Source organism: Pteronotus mesoamericanus, unplaced genomic scaffold (genome assembly GCF_021234165.1).
Source record: "Pteronotus mesoamericanus isolate MK-2021 breed Mesoamerican mustached bat unplaced genomic scaffold, CSHL_Meso_final contig_2, whole genome shotgun sequence".
Taxonomy (NCBI): domain Eukaryota; kingdom Metazoa; phylum Chordata; class Mammalia; order Chiroptera; family Mormoopidae; genus Pteronotus; species Pteronotus mesoamericanus.
Window position 1 is genome coordinate 23638048 of NW_026555084.1, and position 24302 is coordinate 23662349.

The 24302-nt window shown below is 39.6% G+C and overlaps 1 protein-coding gene across 3 annotated transcripts in view; it reads left to right on the forward strand.

Moving 5' to 3' along the window:
• The window catches only part of SIL1 (SIL1 nucleotide exchange factor), a 196460-nt gene that overhangs the window by 140398 nt on the left and 31760 nt on the right, over window positions 1–24302 (forward strand). The gene's annotated exons all lie outside the window — the stretch shown is intronic.

Below are 24302 nucleotides of genomic sequence, written 5' to 3' on the forward strand. Positions count from 1 at the left end.
ACAAATATTTCAAAAATTTATATGGGACCAAAAAGGACCCTGAATGACCTTAGCAATCTTGAGAAAGAAGAACAAAGTAAAAGGGATCACAATACTTGATACCAAACTATATGACAAGGCCACTGTAATCAAAACAAATCTGGTACTGGCATAAGAACAGACATGTCCTTAGCGGTGTGGCTTAGTGAGTTGGTAATCATCCTGCAAACCAAAAGGTTGCTGGTTTGATTCCAAGTCAGGGCACATGCCTGGGTTGCACACCGGTTCCCCAGTTGGGAGCAGTTGAGAGGCAACCAATCGATGTTTCTTTCCTTTTCTCTCTCCCTCTCTTCCCCCCTTTCTAAAAATAACTAAAATCAAAACCAAAAACAAAAGCACAGGCACATAGGTCAGTGGAACAGAATAGACAGCCCAGAACAAAACTCATGTTTCTATGTTTAGTTAATATTTGACAAATGGGGAAGGAACATACAATGGAGCAAAAATATCCTCTTCAATAAATGGTGTTGGGAGAACTGAACGGGGGATATATGCAAAAAAAAAGAAAGTAGACCACCAACTACACCATACACCAGAATAAACTCAAAATGGGTAAGAGACTTAAATATAAGGCAAGGCACCATAAAAATCCTAGAGGAAAACATAGGCAGGAAAATTTCAGATAGCCCATGTAGCAATGTATTTGCTGATATATCTCCAAGGGCAAGGTAAATAAAGGAAAAAATAAACAAATTGGACTATATCAAACTAAAAAGCTTCTGTGTGGCTAAAGAAACCATCATCAAAATGAAAAGGGAACCAGCCATATGGAAAAATATAATTGCCAATGATACCTCGCACAAGGGTTTGATTTCCAAAATATATAAAGAACTCACATGACTCCACTCCAGGAAGACAAACAATCCAATTAAAAAATGGGCAAAGGACCTGAATAGACACTTCTACAAGGAAGACATAACAGAGGGCCCAGAGACACATGAAAGGATGCTCAGCATCACTAACTATCAGAGATGCAGATTAAAACAGCAATGAGATACCACTTCACACCAGTCAGTATGGCCATCATAAACAAATCAACAAACAACAAGTACTGGCAAGGCTGTGGAGAAAAGGGAACCCTAGTACAGTGTTGGTGGGAATGCAGACTGGTGCAACCACTGTGGAAAACAGTATGTAATTTCCTCAAAAAACTAAAAATGGAGCTGCCTTTTGACCTGGCAACTCCACTGCTGGGATTATACTCTAAGAATCCCAAAATGCCAATTCAAAAGAACCTGTGCACCCCAATGTTCACAGCAGCACAATTTACAATAGCCAAGTGCTGGAAGCAACCTAAGTGCCCATCAGTAAATGAGTGGATCAAAAAATTATGGCACATTTACATTATGGAACACTATGCAGCAGAAAGAAAGAAGGAGCTCCTACCCTTTGTGACAGCATGGATGGAACTATAGAGAGCATTATGCTAAGTGAAATAAGCCAGACTGTGAAAGATAAATACCATGTGATCCCACCTATTAGTGGACCCTAATCAACAAAACAATCAAGTAAAATATAACTGGAGACATTGAAATAAAGAACAAACTGACAGTAACCAGAGGGGAAGGGGGAAGGGGATAATGGGGGGAAAAAATGGGAAGGGTCGTCAAGGAACATGTATAAAGGACCCATGGACAAAGCCAAGGGGGATAGGATTGAGGGTGGGAGGTGGCAGGAGGTGGAGTGGGGGAGGGTGGTGGGGAGAAAGTGGAGACAACTGTGCTTGAACAACAATAAAAAAATAAAATAAAATGATTAATAAAAAAGAAAAGAAAATGCCATCTAAGAATTCAAGGTGCTTGGAAAATTTTATTTTTTCATTTTGCCATGTATTTTATTTACTTATTTATTTATTTTAATTTATAAATCATGTTTATTCTATTACAGCTGTCTCAATTTTCACCCCTTTACCCTCCTCCACCCATCCCATCCCCAACCCCCATTCCCACAGTCAGTTCCCACTCTGTTGTCCATGCCCATGGGTCATTCATACATGTTCTTTGTCTAGTCCCTTCCCCTTCTTTCCACCATTGTCTTCTTTCCCCATCCCCTCCATTTCCTATACTATTCTTAACGCCCCCCTACCATCTATTTTGTACATACCAAGTATGCTTCTTACTCGCTGTACCTTTTCCCCGATCCTACCCTCTCCCCGCTGATAACCCTCCATGTGATCTCCATTTCTGTGATTCTGTTCCTGTTCTAGTTGTTTGCTTAGATTGTTTTTGTTTTCGTTTTTTTAAGTTCAGTTGTTGGTAGTTGTGAGTTTGTCGTCATTTTACTGTTCATAGTTTTGATTTTCTTTTTCTTAGATAAGTCCTTTTAACATTTCCTATAATAAGGGCTTGGTGATGATAAACTCCTTTAACTTGACCTTATCTGGGGAGCACTTTATCTGCCCTTCCATTCTAAATGATAGTTTTGCTGGATAGAGTAATTTTGGATGTAGGTCCTTGCCTTTCATGACTTTGAATACTTCTTTCTAGCCCCTTCTTGCCTGTAAGGTTTCTTTTGAGAAATCAGCTGACAGTCTCATGGGAACTCCTTTGTAGGTAAGTATCTCCTTTCCACTGGCTGATTTTAAGATTCTCTCCTTATCTTTAATCTTGGGTAATGTAATTATGATGTATCTTGGTGTGTTCCTCTTTGGGTCCAACTTCTTTGGGACTCTCTGAGCATCCTGGATCTCCTTGAAGTCTATTTTCTTGGCTAGATTGGGGAAGTTCTCCTTCATTATGTTTTCAAATAAGTTTATAATTTCTTGCTTTTCCTCTTCTCCTTCTGGCACCCCTATGTTTCAGATACTGGAACATTTAAAGTTGTCCCAGAGGTTCTTAAGCCTCTCCTCATTTTTTTGAATTCTGTTTTTTTCATTCTGTTCTGATTGAATGTTTATTTCTTCTCTTCAAAATCGTTGATTTGAGTCCCAGTTTCCTTCCTTTCCCAGTTAGTTCCCTGTATATTTTTCTTTATTTCACTTTTTATAGCCTTCACTTCTTTATTTTGTGTCCATACTCAATAATTTCTCTGAGTATCCTGATTACCAATGTTTTAAACTCTGCATCTCATAGGTTGTCTATCTCCTGGTCGCCTAGTTCTTTTTCTCAAGTTTTGATCTGTTCTTTCATTTGGGCCATATTTCTTAGTCTCAGCATATCTGTTATGTTGTAAGGGACGGATCCTTAGGTATTCACCAGGGTGGGGCAACCCACTTTGCTGTGTTGTGGCACTGTATGTGGTAGAGGGGTCAGAGAGGGAACAGTGCTGCTTGCTCGTCTCTTGTCCCGCTTTCAGTCACTTTCCCTGCTACCCAGAAGCGAATTGTGCCCTTCTGGTGCTGATTCCCAGGTGGGTGGGCTTGTGTACATTCTAGGACTCTGTGACCCCCTCCAATGGACTCTCCTGTGAGTCTGGGCGTTTCTCCCACTGCTGCAACCCCGACAGGTTTTTACAGCCCGATGTTTTGAGGCTTTCGTTTCCTGCACTGGAACCCTGAGTTGCATGGTCTGTCTCGTTCCTCAGTTGTTCCTCCCGGTTTATCCGCACATGAATGTAGGACCACCCAGTCTGCCAGCTGCCACCTCACCCACCTGGTCTGCTAGCTGCTGCCTTGCCACACACCCTCTCCACCCTGGTTGCCCATCTCTGCCCCTCCTACTGGTCTGGATGAATATTTCTTCCTTAAGTCCTTGGTTGTCAGACTTCCATACAGTTAGATTTTCTGGCAGTTCTGGTTGGGTTCCCCCCCCCACAAATTATTATTTTTTATTTATAAATCATGTTTATTCTATTACAGTTGTCTCAGTTTTTCCCCCTTTACCCCCTTCTACCCATTCCACCCCCACCTTCCACTCCCAGTCAATTCCCACTCTGTTGTCCATGTCCATGGGTCATTCATACATGTTCTTTGTCTAGTCCCTTCCCCTTCTTTCCACCATTGCCCTCTTTCCCCCTCCCTTCTGGTCACTTTCAGTCTGTTCAATGTTTTCGTGCCTGTGGTTTATTTTGTTCATTAGTTTATTTTGTTGAATAGAGTCCACTTATAGGTGAGATCATATGGTAATTGTCTTTCATCAACTGGCTTATTTCACTTAGCTTAATATTCTCCAGTTCCATCCATGTTGTCACAAAAGGTTGGAGTTCTGTCTCTCTCTCTCTCTTTCTTTTTTAAATGTAGACTGATTTTATTTTTTTTAATGTCAAAGTTAATTATAAAATATTTTAAAAAAATTTTAAACCATTATAAATCTCAGCAATTAAACCAACATGACACCAGCACACAAATAATCGAGTAGATCAATGAAATATAATGAACATTCTAGAGACAAACATATATACCTGATTAATATTATTAAGTTGATATTTCAGATCAATGGGTAAAATAAGGCTTATTCAACAAATAAGGTGCATGGACAACTGTTACTTGAAATAAAACAAATATAGAGCCCTATTTCACACATTGTACAAGAAATATTCAAGTGAGTTAAAAATCAGTATGTAGAATCTAAGAGTTTTAGGAGAAAATACAAACTGATACTTTTCTTCAAATTATATTTGAAGTAAAATATTCAACCCTAGAACCTATAAAGTAAATATTGATAATATGACTATATTAAATATTTGACTATATAGTAAACATATAAAAAAAGTTAAAGGACAAGGAATAGAATAGAAAAGTTTTTGCAACACATCTAAAACATGATTAATAGGTTTTTTGTTTCTTGGTTTGTTTTTTTAGGGAAAAATGTTCTACAAACCTTTAAGCAATAAATGTGTAAAGAATACCAAAAAAATCTTTTAAAGCTTTTCTTTAAAACTAGAAATAGGCAAGAAATATACTAAAACAGGCTTAGTTTCAACAAATAGTAAAAGAACAATTAAAATAACATCATTGTCACAGTCAGATTGAATATTAAAAATATTGGTATTATCAAGTATTGGCAACTCTTCTGAAAGGAACTAGAAACTTTTTGTTCATCTTAAAGCAGTCAATCCCTTTAGCATATTTTGCAGTGCTGGTTGGGTGGAGGTGTATTGTTTTAGCCTTCTTTTATCTGGGAAACTCCTTATTTTGCCTTCCATTTTAATCGAAAGCCTTGCTGGGTAGAGCAGTCTTGATTGTAGGCCTCTGCTTTTCATGACTTGGAATATTTCTTGCCATTCCCTTCTGGCTTGCAGTGTTTCTGTTGAGAAGTCAGATTCTAGCTGTATCGCCTCCCTTATATGTTACTACCTATTTCTCTCTTGCTTGCTTTAGGGTTCTCTGTTTGTCTTTGCTATTTGCTATTTTAATGATGATGTATCTTGGAGTGGGCCTCATTGGGTTCCTCTTGAATGGGACCCTCTGTTCTTCCTGGACTTGTGTTACTTTTTCTCTCCTCAAATTGGGGAAGTTTTCCATCATTACTTTTTCAAACAGGTTCTCTATCCCTTCCTCTTTCTCTTCTCCTTCTGGTATCCCTATTATATGGATATTACTATGTTTCAGGTTGTCCCTATTATATGGATATTATTATGTTTCAGGTTGTCCTGCATTTCTCTAAATGCCTCTTCATTATTTTTGAGTCTTTTCATTTTCTTGCTCTTTCTGGGAGCTTTCTTCTACCTTGTCCTCCAGCTCGCTGATTCAGTCCTCAGCTTCATCTAGCCTGCTTTGGATTCCTTCTACTGTGTTCTTCAATTCAGAAATTGTATTTTTCATTTCTTCTTGTCTCATATTGATAGTTTCTATGTCCTTTTTTATGATGATATAGTTTGCAGTAAGTTCCTCGTAGTTTCCCTGTAGTTTTTTGTAACTCTATGGCTCACTGAGCTCATTGAGCTTCATTAGAACCGTTGTTTTGAACTCAATACCTGATAGTTTACTTGCCTCTATTTCATTTAGTTCTCTTTTTGGGGATTCCTCCTTTCCCTTCAAGCAGGGCGTATTTCTTTGTCTTTCCATTATTTGTGAGACTCTTCTCTTTTGCTTCTGATTCTTAAGTTGATCTCTCTTGATTTCCTGACTTTGTGGTGTGAACTTCTCTGGTTGGAGACCGCTGTTTTTACTTTCTGGATCTACCTCTGATGATGTCAGATGTTGGCCCTGCCTAACCATAGGCAGTCTGTTCGAGGCTTCCAGAAATCTACTGTCTGTTGCTGTCTCCTTCAGCTGTTAATCTATTCACTCTGCACTCAGCAGGGTGCCTTAGACAGCTCAGGGTGGGGTGGAGTCCCTCCTGGGGGCGTGGTTATTGGGTCCTTTCACGCTGCTCCTGTATGGGGGAGGAGTCCGCACTGGGATCCTGCCGGCTACTCTCTCTGTTCTCTTCCCAAAGCCTCCATCCCTAGTCTCTCCTCAAGTGTCACCAGACCTCTGCACCCCCTTTAGCCAGGGATCTACTGTCTGTGGCTGCCACTCTGCACTCAGCAGGCAGCTTAGACAGCACAGGGTGGGGTGGAATCCCACCTGGGGGCAGGGCTGTTGGGTCCTTTGACGCTGATGCCACTCAGGGGGAGTGGTCTCTGCCTGAGCAAGATGGCTGCTGCCGCATGGGGGATGAGTCAGCACTGAGATCCTGCCGGCTACTCTCTCAGTTCTCTTCCCAAAGCCTCCTTCCCCAGTCTCTCCTCAGGTGTCTCTAGCCCACTGTGCCCCTGCTTTGCTGGAGACTGGGGTAAGTGGCAGTTAGATTGTGCTAAAGCCGATTCTTCTGTCTCTGAGGTTACAAGGCTCCTCTCTCACTATTGTTCAGTTGTTTGTTCCAGGTGCTTTCTCCACAATTTAGTGTAATTCCAGGTTGGTCCTGGGAGGAGGTTAGTGTGACTTCCACTCACTCCTCCACCATCTTGATTCTCCAGTTTTTGTTTTTAAATTTGTTCTCCATCTTTTGGTTGTGTCAGAAAGTGAAGTATATCTACCTACGCCTCCATATGGCCAGAAGAGATCTGTCATTATTTCTTCAAACAGGTTTTCAATACCTTGCTCTCTCTCTTCTCCTCTGGGTACCCCTATAATTCAAATTTTGGTATGCGTGCTGTTGTCTTATAAGTCCTTTAAACTGTTCTTATTTTTTTAAGTTTTCTTTCTTTTTGATGTTCTGATTGGGTGTTTTCCACTACCTTGTCTTCCACATCGCTGATTTGATCCTCTGCTTCATCTACTCTGCTGCTGATTGTCTCTAATATTTCAGTTATTGTATTCTTTATTTCTGACTCATCCCTTTTTGTGGTTTCTATCTCTTTGTTGAGGTTCTGAGTTTATATATTCTTCCCCTAAGTTCGTTGAACATCCTTATATTCAGTGTTTTGAACTGCTTATCTGGTAAATTGCTGGTCTGTTTCATTTAATATTTTTTCTGGAGCTTTATTCCGTTGTTATATTTGGGACATGTATCTTTGTCTCCTCACTTTGACTTCTTGTGTTTGTTTTTATGTATTAGGTAGATCTGCTGTGTCTGCTAGTTTTGGCAGTGTAGCCTTATGTACTAGGTGGCCTGCAAGGCCTGCTGGTGCAGTTTCCCTGTTCACCTGAGCCAGCAGCTGCAGGAGTGTTTGTTGTGTAGGTTGTGAGTGCCCTCCTGCGGTAGTTGAGCCCTGATTGCTGCTGACACCTCAGTGGGTGGGAATGGCCCTCAGGCTGACTGGCTGTGAGGGCTGGCCATGACTACAGTGGACAAGCTGTTGTGCAGGGGCTGATCTCATGAAACAGGGGTTGCTTTAGTCAGCCTGTGGTGCCAGCCAAGTCTGCCCTTTGGGTGTGTCACTTGGGGATCTGGTTGGATTGTGCTCTGGTGTGTTCTGATGCCAGCCACTGGATGTGTTGGTGCTGGAGCTCCTGGGAGGGGCTCCAGTGCAGGCCAAGGTCAGCCACCATTTGTGCTTCGCTTGGGGTCATCTGGTGGGAGCTACAAAGGGTTCTGTGGTTGATTGCCACTTGTGCTCGGCTTTGGGCATCTTGCAAGACCTACAGGGCACACCAAGGGTAGCCACTGCCTGTCTGGTGTTTGTGGACCTTTGAAAGATTTTAGGAAAGTCTGCAGTGCAAGCGAAGACAGGCAGTATATGTTAAAAAAAAAAAAAAAAAAAAAAAAGCCCCTGGAAGCAGCTCTGCGAGGCATATGGGTAGGGTGGAGCTGGGTCTCAGAGAATCACCAGGGCAGGGTGAACATTGTTTGCCAGATTAATGAAGAACTCAGATTTAGCACCACCTGCACCTGCCAGCTGGATTGAGAAGGGGTTCAATAATGGAGCAATAGTACCTGTCAGCACTTCGGTTCCGGGAGAGAGTTGTTCTGACCCCTGTTCCTTCAGCTGTCTCCCTGAAGCTAGTCAATTTAGTTTTCCCCCACATGTCACTGGCGCTTTTCAAGCTGCTGCCCTTGCCCTGGAGCCCAGAGTGAGTGAATTTGTTATCAAGTGGGTCCATCCATGCGTGGGTCCCTCAAGTGAGACACCTAGGACTCCAGAAGCCCTCTGTTTCACTTAAATGCAAAACATATTGGCCTTTACACCCAGATGTTATGGGAACTCTTCTATCTGGCACTTTTGTCCCAGGATGTGGAGCCCAGTGTGGGGCTGGGATCCCTTGTTCCTCAGGAGGAAACACTGCAGCTGAGATGTCGTCTCTGATGCTTAACCGCCACACTGTGGATGTGGGACCTTCCCTTTCCATATCTCTGCCCCTCTGACCAGTGTCCTCCCCACTTCTCTTTATATTTTTAGTTGTAGTTTTATATTTTATATTTCTGTTTAGCTTCAGCTGGTGGTCTTCAGTGATGGTTGTTTTATAATTTAGTTGTAATTTTGATGTGATTGTGGGAGGAGGCAAGCACAATATTTGTTATCTACTCCACCATCTTGACTGGAAGATAATATAGAATATTTCTATTGTGATATATTGTTAAATGAAAAAAATAAAGTAGAGAAAAGTACAAATGACTGCTATTAATCATGTATATGGCTTATATTTTAAAAAATGGATAAAAGGTAACTATAGGAATGGGCCTTGCCAATCATGCAGCTATTTTATATAATTAAAAAACTCAATTTAATGTAGAAGTCCTTTAAAATTAAGAGCAAAATGAAACATTTGAATCCATCTGTAGAATTGGGGGAATAATCACACAGGGAGAAACTATTGTGTGTGATATCACAACCCAGTAATTTGACTATCCATCTTAATTGGGATATATTCTAAAGACAAAAAAAAAAAAAACCCTGCAAAACTTTTCAGAAATCTTATTGTCGATGAAAGTGTTGATGTTATTCTGGGATTGTTGTATGTATTGTGGGATAAAGCAGATGAATAATTATGCTGATTTCTCTAAGAACCAGGATTTTCATATGACAGAAGGGGTGATACTGATGTAAAATTGGAGACTGGGTAAAATCGCCCTTAGCTCTGATTTTTTAATTAAATTCAATATCATGAATGAATTCCTGATAAATTTTTGCATTTAAAAAGTATGCTTTTTAGCTCTATTCACTGAAAGGATCTGGACAAAACGATAAACCTAATAACAATGATCAACTCTCACTCCCAGACTGTATTTTCTCAATACCATTTCCCACCAAAATAACATTTTCCACTAAAAGAAACTTCATTTTCTGTGAGAAATGGCTGACTTCAAGTATGGAATAAGACATGTGCAAAATGATTCTTCATAGCAAGGAATCTCTCTAAGATTACTAGAGTCTTAGATAAAGGATTCAGGATTCAACCTGAAAAGATTCCAGTTGGCCATAGATGAGACACTTTGAGTTTCTGGAAGAATAACTGCCATGAATAGAAGCAAATCAGATATGTTTAAATTCTCAAGTTCAGCATGATACTAAAAATATTAAACCTACCTCATTGGTCATCTTTGAAGGGTACTGCTAGGGAACTAATTAATAATAAAAAGTAGCAAATAGAAAAAATAAAGCATTTTCGTACTTTTCCAATATGAATAGAACATCAGTGTACTCAGTAGTTAATGTGGGGAAGTTTATCTTTATAGAGAAATTCCAGCCAAAAAAAAAAAAGTGATGCAATTAGAGTGTCACCATTTTGTAATCTTTAATCCATTAATGGGTCTTAATAATAATCATCAGTGGCTCCTCATCAGTTTACTATATTTTAGGGATTAACCTTTAGTGTTGCAAATATTTTTTCCCACTTTTTTTTTCTTTCAACCTTCTATATGGTACTTTCCTTTATGGAGGTTAATAATGTTTATTTAGACAAAATTGTTACTCTATTATTTCATGGTTTCTGTTTTTTATGACATACTTAGTAAAGCCTTTTCAACATCAAGAGTATATAAATGTTTTGTATTCATATTTCAAAAATATGAAATTTTTTGCACTAACCAGGTGGCTCAGTTGGTTGGAGCATCCTCCAGTACACCAGAAGGTTGTGGATTCAATTCCCAGTTAGGGCATATAACGTAGGTTGTAGGTTCAATCCCTGGTTAGGGTGCATACTAGAGGCAACCGATCCATGTTTTCTCTCTCTTCCTTTCTAAAATCAATAAACATATCCTTGGGTGAGGATTAAAAAAATATGTTAAAATATATATACGAAATATTTCAAACATAAAGAGAAATTTGGAGAATTTTCTACTTGTTACCCACATTTAATAAACTAAAATTTGCTCTATTTGCTTCAGATATTTTTTAATTAAAAAAATTATTTATTTTTAGAGGAGGAGAGAGGGAAACATCAACGTGTGGTTGCCTCTCATGCGCCCCCTACTGGGGACCTGTCCCACAGTCTAGGCATGTGCCCTGACGGGGGATTGAACTGGCAAGCCTTTAGTTCGCAGTTCAACACTCAGTCCACTGAGCCACACCAGCCAGGACATATTTGCTTCAGATTTTCTAAAGAAAAAAAATGTTAGATAAAGTGAAGATTCTTTACATAATCTTTTCTAATTCAATTTCCTTTCTTCTCCCCCAGAGGAGGAGAAAATACACTGTTCTGAATTCTGTGTGTTGTATCTATTTTTAATAATTTAGTATATATCTCTGTCTTCATAGTAAAAATGTGTGTATATGTATGTATGTATTTATTTTAGCTTCTGCCAGTATGATGAGTGTGAAATGGTATCTTTAATTCACTCTTCCCTGACTACTGTAGAGGTTAAGTGTCCTTCACCCCTCCATAATTGGCATCGTACTATACATACTGCTCAGAAATTTTCTCCCTTCCCCGGATTCTCCTTTCTTTTCTTCCTTTTCCTTCATTTCTTTGGTTGAGTACATTTTTGTATGTTTTTGTGCCACCAGAGCTGCCACTTTAAAAAATCACTTCTTCATATCTTTTGTCCATTTTTCTATTGTCTTTTGTTTATTTGCTTAGTAGGCATTTTTATATATTATAAGGCATGTGGATACCACATATAGCATACATAGTTTTAGATATATATAGTCTGGATACTTACCTTTTGTCAGTTATGTGAATAGCAAATATCTTTGGGTATGTGGCTGTTCATCCAACATTACATTTGTTGCCTTTTGTTATACGTGCTTTAAAGCATGTTTATTAAGTAAAAATTACTAGTCTTTTTGTTTATAGATTGTTCCTTATATTTTATTTTAAAATTCTCACCCGAATATATGTTTATTGATTTTTAGAGAGACAAAGGGTGAGCGGGGAGAGGGAGAGAGAGAAACAGAGAAACATTGATACGTGCCTCCTGTATGCGTCCTAACCAGGGATCAAACCCGCAACCTTTTGGTGTATGGGATGATGCTCCAACCAACTGGGCCACCTGGCCAGGGCTGTTGTCTTTATGTTTTAAGAAATTCTTCCTTACCTTGAGGCTACAAAGGTATCATCTTCTAAGAATATAAAGCTTTAACACTTAAATTTTTATGCTGAAAATTTTTCTGTTCTTTGATACATAGATTTAACTTCAGTTTTTACCATGCGGCTAACTAGTTTTCCTGGCACCTTGTAGTGAGTAGTATATATTTTCCTCAGTGAATTATAATGGTTCTTTTACCATATACTGAGTTCCTTTATTTGTATGTTTATATTTTCTGATCCATTAATCTCCTTTTTTAATCCTTGCACCAATCTCATATTGTTGCAAGTACTATAGTTTTATAAGTTATAAGGTAAATAAATCTTTTTTTCTTCTTCTATAAAATTGCTTTGGATATATTTGGCCCTTTAATCTTCCCTAGAGACTTTAGGCATACTTTGTCAGGGTACACAAAGCTGTGGATATTTCAATTAGAGTTGCAATCAATTTGTAAGTTCATTTGTAAGAAATAACATATTTACAAAATTATTTCCATCCATGGCATATCTTTTCCAGTTAGATATTTTTAAATCTTTCAATAAAGCTTCATAATTTTCTTCATATAAGTATTGAATCTTGTTATCTTTAAGTGTCTTTTTGTTATCTTTAAGTATTTGTTATTGCAAATAAAGTCATTTTCAAGTTTTCATTTTCTTATTTGTTGTAATGGTGTATGATTTTCTATCTAACAGATTTATTACTTTTAATAGTTTATTTTTTCTTGGATGTTCCTTGTAAACAGTGAAATCATATAACAACAACAATTTATTTCTTTTTAATCTTTATTTTTCATTTATCCTTTCCTTATTGCATTGTTTAGCACCTTACCCACAGTGCTTACTTGAAATACTAGTAGTAGGCATCCCTGTCCTGTCCCTGTCTTCAAAGGGAATGAGTCAAATATTTTACCATTAACTAGGACATTTATTTTAGTTTTTTTAAAAAAGATTTTATTTATTTTTAGAGAGAGGGGAGGAGAGGGAGAGAAACTTCGATCAGTTGCCTCTTGTAAGCACCCTGACCAGGGATTGAACCTGCAACCCAGGCATGTGCCTTGACTGGAAATCAAACCAGTGACCTTTTGCTTTGTGGAATGACACCAATCAACTGAGCCACATTGGTCAAGGCTTATTTTAGGTTTTTAATAGACTAAATATATTTTCTTCTATTTTTATTAGTTTGCTAAGGTTTTTAAAAAAATTATGAATTAGTATGAGAGTTTATTGATAATTTTTTGTATCTATAGAGGTGATTATATGACTTTGGTTCTGTTAATATATTGGTGTGATGAAAAGCCTTAGGAGATTGTCTAACATTTTACTTAGCAGTGATGTATTGTTTTCTTTTATGTTTTAGCTTGCTGCTTTTTAACCTAGAATTTTAATATTTGTGATTATAAATTATATTGGCCATGTGATTTTTCTTTGTCATACTATTGTATGGTTCTGTAAATAAGTTAACAGTGACTTACAGGATTTGGAATATTTTCATTCTCTTTCTAATATTTGTAACATTTTATACACGATGGTGTTGTCAGTTCCTTAAAGGCTTGATGAAACTCACCTGTAAAACCATGTGGGCCTGATAATTTTGGTGAGGCAGGTTTAAGTTTTTTTCTTATCAATTTTATTAATATTGTCAGTGTCTTTAGATTTCTGTTACTGAGCCAATTTTGGTCATTTTTAGTCTATAAAGTTGTTTATTTCATTCCATTTTTCAATTTATTGACAAAGAAGTTTTTAAAGTAACAGGAGTTTTAATTTTGATTTGTATTGCATCTATAGTTATATCTCCCATATCATTCCTAATATTAATCTGTGCTTACCTCCTTTTTTTTTAACTTGGCCAGTCTTGCTAGAGGTTTATCTTCTATTAGTCTTCCAGTTTTGTTAATCCTTTTTTCCCCTTTGTTTTCAATTAAACTTATATGTGCAAAATTAACTAGAATTTTCAGCTATATATTCTCTTTGTGTTCATTCTTTTATTTCCCCCTGACTTTTCAAGTTAAATGCATAGCTTATTAATATGCTCTCATTTTGTATTTGAAAATAAATGTAAAGCAGGTTTTCCCTTTAATGCCATTTTTAAAATTTAAAAACAATTATTGATTGATTTTAGAGAGAGGAAGGGGCAGGGTGGGTGGGGGCAGGGAGAGGAGAGAGAAACTTTGATTTGTTGTTCTACCCACCTATGCATTCATTGGTTACTTCTTATATGTACCCTGACCAGAGATTGAACCTGCAACCTTGGCGTATCAGGACAATGCTTTAACCAACTGAGCTCCCTGTCCAGGGCCCCTTTAATACAATTCTATTTAATGTTCTGTGTTTTATAATTTATATCATACTTGTTTGTGGTGGGTTTTTGGGGGGATCCATGAATTATTTAGTAATATGGTTTCGGTGTTTCCTTCCATGTATGTATGTGTATATGTGTGTATTTTGCATAGTGAGCAGAAGTACAGTTTCTATGATAATGAGTCTTTAGTAGTTGTTGAGACTTCCTTTTTTGTTTGCCAGGTGGTTAGTTTTTGTAAATGTCTTGAGAGGGCTTCTAAAGAGTGAGTGTTTTTTTGTTTGTTGAATACATGGACACATGTAATTGTTTTTGCTTTATATATTTGTGCATATGAATACAATTTTGTATATAGGTTGTTTATGTCTCCTATTTTCTTACTTCTTTGTGGCCATCCTCTCTCTTCTGAGAAATTTGTAATAAAATCTCTTACTATGATTATGTATTTCTCTTTCTTTCTGTAATTGCTCACATTTTGCTTTATTTTGAGCTAATTTTGTTAAATGTATATAGAATTCTTATAACTTCCTGATGAATTATGCCTTATATCATTAAGTTATGATCATTTTTATCCCTAATAAGTAATTTTTGCCTTGAAATCTATTTTGTCTGAATTAATATATCTACCAGCTTTCTTTCTGTTAGTATTTTCTTGGTATATCTTTTTCTATTTCTTTTTTTCATTCCCATTATTTTTTCTTCCCATTACTTCTCCCCATTACTTTTTTGTTTATGCATCATAGAGCTAGATTTTGCTTTATTAATCCAATTAAATGTCTTTGTTTTTTTATTGGGTAAATTTAATCCATTTTCTTTATTTTGGTTTATTGACTTACTTGTATTAAGTTATGCCATTTGTTTCAGTGATTACTTTTATGTATTTAACATGCTTGATTAGGCTGCTAAAGTGTAAAGTTTTCTACTTTACACTTTTTCTACTTTGTATTTTCAGAAAATACAAGAACTCTAAGAATGCTTTAACTTAAATTTCTTCAGTCTCCATTCTCTTTTTTAAAAAGTATATTTTATTGATTATGCTATTACAGTTGTCCCAATTTTTCCTCCTTTGCCCCCTTCTACCTGATACGGTCTCCATTCTCCATGAGACTGTTGGCTAATATTTTGTTTCCATTTATTTTCAACCAACCTCATAAATTATTCAGCATTATCATAATCAGTGTTAATGTTGTACATATCAATATGGTTATCAATTCCTTTGTCAACTTTTTCTTTTGGGGGTTCAATTTCCCCTAGTTATTCTTTCAGCAAATGTCTGGGATGGTCAACTTTCTTAGTTTCCCCTGATGCTGTCATTATTTTGCCCTCCCCCTTGAATCACTATATATCTAGTTATCCTTCTGGTATCTGTTATCTATTTTGTTGAGATTTGAAAAGATAATATGAGAAAATGCCAGTGACTCCGTTTTTTTCTGTAGATTTGGTAGGACTTGAAGAGCATAGTGTACTAGAGAGGACTGGACTAACATGGACCAGGCACAGTGTCAGTATGAGACAGGCTGGTTGTGGGCTGGTTGCTAGGAGCAGGGGCCTCACGTATATTGTCTTATTTAATCCTTACAACAACTCTTGGGGTGGGTAACAGCATTATGGCTTTATAGAAGAGGGTACTTGCTCAAGGGCACTCATAATTTATGGGAGGGTTACACTTTAAACCCAGAGCTTTAATATCAAAACCCATGTTCTTTCTATGGTTTGAAAAGTTAACAAACTCCCACAGCAAAGGCCATCCCTTTAAGGGTCTTGAATACGCACTTTAGGCTTTTTCTCCATCATTTACACAAGCTCTTGACTTTGATATTTTGAGGTTGCAGGGGATGAGATGGGAGGGAAGAGGTGGGATTTATGGAAAAATCTCCTTATTCAGGCTAGCTCCCATAGCCACTAGTCTGAGAGGTAGTCAGGAGATAACGTGAGAAAACTGTTCTGTACCTTTTTTCCTTCCATGATCCACTTACGCATTAGGAGGTGTCTAGTGGGCACTGACCGAATTGAGCCTCATAGGAATTTCACGCCAACAGGCTTCTTTCTGCCCACTGGCAACAAATCCTGACCAGCCTTTTCTGAAATAGGCCTGGTCAGAATGGGCTAGTGTGTTTTAAACTCTGCTGCTCTAGTTCATTTTTCAGAACATTCTAACCCCTTCTGCATGGTTTTTCTATGAAATTTAAGTCACGAGGTCATAGATAGGGAGACCTCTGTCATACTTCCTCTTTTCTCCCTTTCATCAAGTGTTTGAATGTCGTGTTTATTGAATTCTGATCAGTTGGAAGTTTTCTGCCCCAACTTTTCTTCTGCTGGTAGCAGTAGTCTTGTTTGTAAGAGGAGAATCCATAAAGGGTGGGAGGAGGGCAGTAATTGAAAGATGTCAGGAAATACTGACCCTGTCCTGCTGCGATGACAACCATGCTTTGCAGCCTGTGCTGCTTGTGCTGGATAGAGTCGGTGGGAGGGAGGCTCAGGGCTTTTTCAGGAAGTTGGCTACATTCCATTATCTCAGAATGCCTGGGAAATGTTTAAGGAACAGCACTGGATATGCTGTCATATGGCTGTGGAAGAAGATTTCCTTGTATTAGACAATTGATAATCCCTTTGTTTCAGAGAAATCTCTAAGACTGATTTCCCAGGCTGCCTCCTAGCCCCCACTGTGCTTCATTTGCCTATACAAACTTGAGGTTTAAAGCTAATTTATTTTTATCTCATTTCAGCTTTTATACTGCATTTAATCAGTTGCTTTAGTCCCACTGTTACTTCAGGCAGGCTTGCCGGGAAAGGATTATAGCCGGGCCCTGGTGCCCCAGCCTCATCCAGAGCATCTGGCCAACATGCCAGAATGCAGAATTTCTCAGGCTTCTTGTTCTCTTTGACTGGCAAACTCAGGGAAGTTTAAGCTGTTATGGAGCCTTCCCTTTGCAGAACACCCAGAGAATAGGAATGATAAAGGAGACTGAAGGCTCTTCAAAAGACAGCTGGAAAGTGTATGAAAAATAAAATATAAGCCATATGGCCAAATCCTAGGAGTCCTCCCCCAGTTACTTGTTGTGGTTTGATCATTTAAATTCTGATGGCAAGGAATTGAGGATTAAGGTTGTCCCAGTACGGTTTCTGGTTAACATTAAACTGGGATTTCTGGGGGGCATCCTGAGATACTTTACCTCACAGTGGTCATTCTGGTACCTTCATTCTGAAGGAGTGTTTTTTCACAATCCTCGTTGTCTTGGTGTAAAACCCTTTGGGGTAAGTTTGTGTCCACATTGGGGTGGGCACTAAGACTCAAAGAGACGCAAAGGCCAAGCAGAAAGTTGGCCCAGTAGTAAACTTACTGGGCAGTTCTTAGCGAGGAAGAGAAGACAGGAAGAGGCAAGCCCTGGTGCATACCTGTGGTATTTAACATGAATTCCCTGTTGCCCAGATGCTTTTGCCAAAGAGCTATGGACAGTGATCAGTGGTTGAACGGAAAGGAACCTCAAATCACCCTCAGTGCCTCTGTTGTAGTGATTTGTTTAAGACCACAGAGCCAGCTAGCTGGCAGCCAGAATGAGAAAGATGGTCAGAAGTTCTGAATTTTCAGGCTAAGATATGGCCTTCAGGTCACATTTCCTGCCCAGTCAGAGACCTACTGGGATCTAGAACAACATGTTCCTGCAAAATTCAGATAAAGCCCACTCCCCAGCCCTGTAACACAAAATGAACTTCGCAGTTTTATCTTCCGCAAAGGTGAGAAACTGTTGGAGGGCTTATCAAGCTAGGTCATGCCTTGGTGCCAGATGGGGCAATGGGAAGACACCCTTATACAAATTTGTTCAGCCTGCCACCCTCCTTCCCTTGACTTTCCCCTTCCCCTCCCTACTTTGTTACTAAAGCTGGTCTTCAGGTATTCATAATGACCATCTCTCTTGCTGTGGCTAATCTTGGCCTTGTGTTTTCGAAGTCTGAACCCAAAGGTTCACTAAAAAAATTGCATGGCTAAGAGTGTAAGATTCTTGTTTCCCCCATGGAATGTGGCCATACATCTCTGTAATATTTTGGTAAATTTTCAGATTAGTGTCTATGAGGTGATTTACTTGCATTTAAATTTTATGTTTCAACTCCAATTTGATAAGAATTCACATGGTTCAAAATTCAAAAGGCACAAAAGGTTCATGGTGAAAAAAACACTTCACTCCATCCCTGTGCCGTCCACCTTCCCTTCCTCAAGGCAACCAGTGTTGCCAGTGTCTTCTAGAGAGATTTATACATATTTCAAGCACATATATCCATATAGTGCTTTTCCCCCTGTTTTTCACAAAAGGTAGGTTACTACATATATGAGTATATGATTCTACAGTTTGCTTTTTCCATTTAACAATATATCTGCGATATCATTGTTTATCAGTACATAAATTATGGACTTCTTAAGAGGAGACTTTTGTTTTTAAAAACGTAGAATGATTCAGGTGGAAACTTTTGGGATAATGTGTCCATTGACCAATACTTTAAAATAACAATGCTCCAATTAATTAGACTTCAGGAAAAAATTTATTGTTTAAATGAAGGATCTATTTGATTGTTGTGTCTAAGAAGTGATTACTGATGGCTTTTTCGAACCAATATGACTCACAAAGCGTCTTTGATAAGTTTGGAATGACTGTGTCATTGCGAATTTGTGCAATTCAGAATTTTAGTTTAAAACCTGTTAAAGTACTAATGCAGCCACATGCTGGATCTCCTTGGCTGCAGTGTTTCCTCTGTACTGTGTTGGGATCATTTTGGTCACTAGACATTTTAGACTCTGGAGATGACCAGCTGCTTTGTCTTTGCAATTATGAAAAGTAAAAATAATAAGCTTGGCTAAATATTGAAACATGCTGACAAGTTGGGAATGCTTCTGGAGCCAGGTGGTTGACTGGTTGGGCTGTGGCCCTTTTGTGCTCTTGTTCTTGGTAAAGAGCTGATCCTCAGAGGGATAGGGGGTATGTTGGGGGTGGGGAAGAGGGTTCCATCTTGAGTGTTTGCTAGGGCAGCCACTTTAATGCTTCTGGGAGAGCTTGGCTATTTGCAGAAGACAAAAGCCACTTTTCTTGCCTTTAGGGGGCTGTGAGGACTTAAAATCCTCAGGGACAGCGTAAGATATCCAGATGTCCTGAACACTGGAAAGAATCTGGTGCCTGTTCTTCCCCATCTCCTTCTTTCCACAAATAGATAATTCATAATAAAAATAATTCCAAATTTTAAATTGTGAACTAGCCCCAGGATAGGTCACTAGTTAGATTTTTTAAAAATAATGTATCAAATATCAAATTGACTCAAAATATTTTTCCTAATTTCTCTCTCTCTCTCTCTCTCTTTTTTTTTTTTTTTTGTATCTGTGCTTTGCTGATACCCAAGGGCAAATTGAGTGTCTCTGTTGTATTATCCAACATTGAAAGATTCTAATTCTTTTGAGGGACTGCCCTCTACCTAGGATTTGTTTGGGTGGCAGGAATTATTTCAGACTATCAAGAATTTTGAAGTTTTTAAAAATGTTCTTTTGTTTATTTAATAATATCTTTACCCAAACTGAAAATTAAAACAGCTTTGAAATTTTCCTCCAAGAAATGCGTTTTCTTCTTGAGTGCTCCATGATGAAATCAGTCTTAATTTCAGTTCAACTAGTGTGTAAAAACACACAGTGAGTGATTATTAGTCCCCAAAGGAGACAAGACAGATGGAGCCCAGAATGAAATTGGCTTTATGATTAATTGAATCCTTGAAGGGTTGAATAGAGTTAGAGCTGATTCGGCCCAATCAGTGCCTTGAGATGGCTGGTGCTGTCCCAAGCCTGAAAGAGGAAAGGGTCACGATAACCCAGATTTATCCTCTATTAAAATGGATTAGTTGTATGCACCAGACGGTTCCCATTTTTAAACCATTGATGCAGGATAATTGGAATGGAAACAAACAAGATTAGAACTAGATTACAGGTATTTGTGCAAGTTGCCTCCTAAATCAGTCAGAGTCCGTGATTTGTTCTGAGCGTGTGTTATCATTACAGTGAATCATTGAAACTCAGTGGCACATCCGGAACTGTCCAGCCACAAGGGGAAGAGAGAGGAGGGGGGGCAAAGAGCTGCTTAGGGTTGGGAACTAGATGCAAGTGGTTTTCTCTCTTTTTTCTTTCTAGCAAGGATGTATAATATGTAGATGTGAAATAAAATGACTGCTTCTTCTCCACAGTGAATAGATGGATGTGTGTGTGTTTTTTTTAATGTGTGGATCAAATGGTCACCTAGGGCAGCTGCTGCCTGTGGGGGCCCTGCAATCCAGGGAATGGGAAGGGAGAAGGCCTGGTGCTGTGGGGGACTGCAGCCACATTAATCACCAAGTCAGTTATGATGATGGGTGCCTTTGTGCCTTGTCAGTGGCCCGCTTTGCGCAGAGCATCATCTGTGGAGCTAGAGAGCCTGGGTTTGCCTTCTTGGACTGCCACACTTCCCAGGTCAGCAGCTGAGGGAACAAGCCCAAGTTCCCTCTCAGTCCTTTTGGACCACTAACTCTAACTATGGACATGGGGTGGGGTGTGGGGCAGGGTGTCCTGATCCAGACACTGACTCTGATCTAGTCCTGAACTCAAGAGTCTGAACGCATAGGTCACAGTCTCAGGTCTACAGCCACCTAACTGACATTTGAGTAATCATTTTATTTATAAAAACAAGAGGACTAGATATTTGAGGTTCTTCCTTGCTGGAGAAGTGTGCCACTGTCCCTTTCCTGCGTAGGTTTTCTTCCAGGTGCTGGTGCCTGTGCCAAGTCCCTGGCACCATGCTGGGTTTAGGCCCACAGAAGTCTTCTCTGATAGGCAAGCCTCATCCTTACCTTCAAAATCAGCTTTCTTTCTTTCTTTTCATTTTTCTGTTTTGAGCTCTTGTGAGTCAGACTGCAGGCAGCTCATTTACATGGGAGTCAGCCAGAAGGAAAGCCGTTTGAATCCTACTTTCATTTTGCTGTGGGAGGTGTTTTCCTGTTGAATTGCTAACCAGACAGGTCAGAGGGAATCATAAGGGATCTCACTCATCCCTAGATGGGAATGAGTACCTCAGAAAGGGGTGAAAAAAAAATCTTCTTGATGACTCAACTCTGGCGTGCCTAAGAAGGCATTATCCCCAAGGGAGGGAGGTCGGCTTCTTGGTTTCTAATCAGAGAAGGTGAAACCAAGGCCCATGCTCGGGCCACTATAAACTGAGCTATGAACTGAGCCCTGCTTCTCTTTTCCTCATTTCCCACTGCCATGTCCTGCAGGTTACCTTGGCCCTGCTTGCTGCTCTGGCTGTTGCTTCCACTGCTGCCATGTGTCAGGCACAAAGGAGTTTAATTTGCCTATTTTATTGGAATCCCCTTTGTGAAGAATAGCATCTGAGAGTATCAGTTGTAATTCCCCTGTGTCCAACGCAGCCTTAGTTCTTGTCAGAGGCACCTCCTCCCTTTCCAGCTCAGTCTTGGCTAGACGCTTTGCCCTCCCCCGCCTCCAGCCTGGACCCCAAGGGCAAGCAGTGCTCTGCAGATTTTCCCTCTTGCTTTTGTGTGGGAATATGGGGATGGGAGGGGGGAGTAGCAGTCATGCTTTAGGGGACCATGCCTGATTCTCTAGATCTGAAAGGCCTCGAGCATGCATGGGAAAGGGAAGAACTGGTAGTACATTGTCAGTCTTATTTGGGACTAAGTAATCCCATGTCTAAAGAGCATAGTTCTCTCTTTTTGTGCTTGCGCCTGGATCTTACCTCCCAACTGCCTAGAGCAGTACTTTTTCTGGAGTCCTGGAAATGCAGCTGTTCTATTGAGTGACAAGAGGACAAGCTAAACATATGAGCCTGCTGGTTATGTAAGGTGGAAAAGAAACTTAGTGTCTGCCTGCCTTAGCCTTCAATTCTCCAGACTTTTGTTGGAACCTGTCCTGTAGGGCAAGGGATAAATCTATCTGCCTTTGCTAATCCCCCAACAAAACCCAATGTGACAGGAAGCTCTCATTTTAGCCTCCAGGATGACACACATGACTTGTATCTCTTGTGTCCCATCTAACTGTGGCAAGATATGTGTCAGAGAGATGGCTGAATGAGCTATACCCAGCAAGGGCAGCTCTTGTCTAGGAGTGGTTTAGAATTGGTCTTTAGGAGGAGGTGTGCCAACTTGACTTGTGTCTCAGAGACTATCTCTTTCTGCTTGGGCATGAGAATTGTATGCATTCACAGTTTCTGGCTTTCCTTCCTTTCCCTCTTTTCTTGGGTGTAGCATTCTCTATTGTGATAGGTGAGTGGGCAGGCTCTATTGGGGAGGGGTGGTGGAACATGGGAGACACGTTAGGGTGGAGTGGGTTATGGTAGGACAGACATATACTCAGACACATATCTCTTCTATGTCTCCACAGTATGAAGGAGACCTTTCCTTGCCCTGCTCCCTCCTCTCTGTGGCATCTCAGCCTCTGGACTAGGCAAATGTGATTCTTGATGACAAGCTGGAAAGGCAGGACTAAGCCAGGTAGCAGTCATTGCTAAAGGCTTCCTACCAAGAGAGATGCTTTTTGGAATAGTGCTGGATGCCATGAGTGTGTTGCTAAGAAGTAATTTCATCTGCTAAACATCCTGAAAGAACCATGCTGGGGAAGCCTTACAGGAAGCACAGATGCCATCTAAAGATGTAGAGGGACTCAGAGGCCAGGAGCACATGGGTCCCACTGACTTGCACAGTGACTTTGGCCAAAGCCTTTGGCCTCTCTGTACTCTTACCTGGAAGTGGGGAATATTATCTCACATCTCCTGGGGAGGTGGAGAGAGATGAGATTATCCCTGTAAAATGCTCTGATTGTCTTGGTGAAAAAAATGTTGTATCTCTGCCAGTTGTTGTTATAAATAGTGACTCTTGAAAATCAATAGGGCATCAACTTTGAGAAGCTGCAAATACTGCCCATGTCTGTTTATTTTCCAATTTATTCTCACCTTTTCCTAATGAAGGGGGGGCCAGATGCTGCTTGCACTGCATACCTTACTGATGGTTGAGAGGACTATCCAAAAGGTGAGCATAGCCAGACCATGAGCTGGGCAAAGGCATTTGGCAGTTGTGCTTCTTGCTCATGGTGAACAGACTCAGAGGTCAGCTTGTATGACAAGTGTTTGCTGAATTTCAACACTGTTATATTTTAAGGAGATAGATGTATTTGGCATATTTACTGCCTTTAATATGTTTAGAGTCCAGACCAAGGCATGAAGAATCTTTAGAAAAAACCAGAGTATGTACAGTATTCCAGAAACTGAACTAAGAGGTTTATGTATATTTTCTCATTGACTCTGTCCAAATAAGTACTATTGTGAGTGAGTACAGTTATTTAGATTTTATACATGAGGAAATAGGCCTTTGAGGTCAAGTACTTCTCTAGGGTCACATAACCAGACTGTGGTTAGATCTAAGACATGAACCTAGGCAGTGTGATGAAAAGCCAAGCTCTAAACAACTGTGCCATACCAAGTGATGATAAATGCAGAGAGACAGACAGACAGGTAGAGACACTGAGATAGAGAGAGAGATACTGAGAGGCAGAGAGGATGGGAGGAGGGAGGAATGGAGATGGAGAGAACATGAAAGGAGAGAGAGGTTGAGAGAAAGAGAGTGAGCTAGATATGTGGGTTCCTATTGTTTTTCCTGCTGTGAGTGATAATAAGCCTTATTCTTTGCCTTTATTTTCATGTGCTGTAGGTTAGATCCAAGTTGGGATATGTATCAGGAGTGGGCAGAGTAGATAAGACACTTGATTTTGGTGACTCATCAATCTCATGAAATGTCTCTTATCAAACACTCTTATCATGATGTGGACTTTGTTCCCTGGAGAAGGTAGTTTGGGGCTTCTCTTCTTTTTCAGTAAATTGGGCTCCGGTGCCTCTGTACTTGAATTCTCCAGTGGTGTTCTTCATTCCCTTGTCCCACTCGTCCTCACCAAAGGGAAGAAATCATCAAGAGAGTGAATGCCTATCTCAGCTTGTGGTCCTGGGCCCAGAATGCTTCTCAGAGAAAATCATCTCCTTATTTCTGAAGACAGGCACCCAGGATGAACTTCTGATACAAATGTGAGGTTGCTAGGGGAGCATTAGACCCACTATACTGGGAGAAGTGTTTGCCTGTTGTCCCCAAGTGCAGGAGAGGGACCCTGCCATTGGGGTGAAGGGCCAAGCACTG